The sequence below is a fragment of the Babylonia areolata genome, chromosome 1, assembly GCF_041734735.1.
Source record: "Babylonia areolata isolate BAREFJ2019XMU chromosome 1, ASM4173473v1, whole genome shotgun sequence".
NCBI classification, from domain to species: domain Eukaryota; kingdom Metazoa; phylum Mollusca; class Gastropoda; order Neogastropoda; family Buccinidae; genus Babylonia; species Babylonia areolata.
Window position 1 is genome coordinate 61,071,809 of NC_134876.1, and position 2,500 is coordinate 61,074,308.

Consider the following 2,500-nt stretch of genomic DNA (forward strand, 5'->3'; position numbering starts at 1 on the left):
TAATCAGTATTGATTTTCTTGAACAAACTCCTTTTTTCATCAATCATTTTCCTCCTTCTAACTCAGTAATGCACAGATGTTCTTAATATTCGCCACTCCTTCCCTTCTCCTCCTCCACACACACAGCGAATATAATTTCACACATTATCAATTTCGTCAATATATACATAAAAGAAAACAAAATGATCGCAGTTAGAAACTCGTTTGTTTTTTTCTTGGCTGTTGAAATTAATACCGGCCTTGTCATGTCTCGCCTTGAGATATTCTTTGTCGACGGCAAAGAAATAAACAACATTGCTGATTAAAATATTTATTCTTGGCTCCGTGACATTTTGTCGTTATTTGATACTAACAGATGATTTCCAGGTGTATCGTGTTTTAGGAATAGAAGATTAACAAAAAGTGAAGAAATTATGAACTGGTGTTTTGCGTTGTATGTTTAAAAATGAAGAAGAAGAGGGAGGAGGAGGAAGGAAGAGGAGGAGGGGAGAGGAGGAGTTCAGCATAACTTCGTTCAGTATAACCCTATAATTCACATACATTATTTTTTCCAATTTAAAGACAAAGATCAAAACAGCACACATTTCATAAGCATGTAGGAGGAAAGGAATGCTCGCCTCTGTGTGTGTGTGTGTGTGTGTGTGTGTGTGTGTGTGTGTGTGTGTGTGTGTGTGTGTGTGTGTGTGTGTGTGTGTGTGTGTGTGTGTGTGTGTTATTCCACTGCACTAAGATAGACACCAACACAACGAATCCTCACAACATGAACTAAAACCATGCACGTTTACCTGCACGGCATCTGTCTATGAAGGAGGAGGGATTGAGGTTTGGGACGAGGGGGGTGCGGTTGTAAGGCCACGTTCAAACCTGGGAGAAAGGGCGACAGAGGGATTCAAACCCAGACCCTCGTGGACTCTGTGTATTGGCAGATGAGCGTCTTAACCATTCTGCCACCTTCCTCCTTAAAATAACGCAAAATAACGTGTGAGTATGAACGTATAGATCTTTGACAGAAATTAAAAAAAGAAAGTTACATCACGTCCGCACAACTTCTTTTCCGTCCGCACGCGCTTGAAAATTACTCCAGACACGCACTTTTTTCTTCTCTTTTTTTTTTTTTGAGTGCGTACGTGTCTGTGTCAGTGTGAACACCCTTCCGCGCTTAAGTGATAACAGACATGGAATCGTTGTGTCCGCGCTGTTTTTGCGCGTCCGCACGACAATCTTGCGTGGCATTATGAACGCACCCTTAACATAATGATACCCATTTTCAAACGACAGAAGATATGATACAATGAAGTCATGATTACATGGGTCACTGGATTGATGACATATCATTTGCCAGCACACTGGAGGCGGAGCCGTATTTGAACGAATTGAAAACCAGTTGGGCTTGACAAGTGCGTTGGGGTTACTCCCCAGTTTGGCTCATGCCTTTTTTCTTCCTTCTGTGTATTGTGTTGTGTTGATTGTATTGTATTCTATTCCCTCCTTTTCTGTTTTATTCTATTCAGTATATATTGTATGGTATTGTTTTGTTTTTACTTTTTATCACAAAACATACCTCTGTTGTAAAATTCGGGCTGTTCTCTCAAGGTAGAGTGCGTCGCGGCAGTGCAATGCAATTTTGTTTTCTTTTTTGTTGTTGTAAAAACTCATATTTGATCTCTTTTTTTTGTATGCAATGTACTTGTTCCAATATCAAAATGAACTTTTCAGCAAAAATTTGCAGGAGACAATCACTGGAACATGGGATCTCAATTTATTGTTTCATCCTTCTTCTTTTCTTCTTCTTTGTTCGTGGGCTGCAACTCCCACGTTCGCTCGTATGTAGACGGGTGGGCTTTTACGTGTATGACCGCACTGGGTGAAGAAATAGAGAGACATGTAGACCTGACAGAAGCAGGGACAGATAGATAAGGATGCATAAACGCTTTGATTATTAATAATCAATGAAATTGTGGTTTATATTATCATAATAACATGGATCGTGTTTATAGATTTTTCATGAGATATGCACGATATGCGTTTTTAAATACTGAGATCTTTGAACTTAGTTCACTGTTATACATGTTAACATATCATTTCATAAGCAACCCCCTGAGTAAGAGAGACTGGATTTAAATAATATAAGTTCTAGGAAGCGGTACAGAAATCTGTGTACATGACGTTGAGAATAAATACCAAATCTATTTTGAAGAGAAGGGGGAGTAAAACCAGACATAACTTTAAACATAAATATAGCCTTATTATATCTAAATTCAGTGTTAGTGGAAGAATATCCAGAACTCTCTGATCAGAAGGATTCAGTGAAGAGAATTTTAGAGGAACTAATTTTAATGCTCGCCTATGTAGACTCAAAAGAGGTTTTAGATATTTGATAGATACTTTTTGATACTTTTTTTTTTTTTTTTTACACAGTAACGAGATGTGATGTGACCATGATAGGTATTATCAACTGTAATCCCAAGAATTCTGTGGTGCTCTACTTCTTCAATCATTT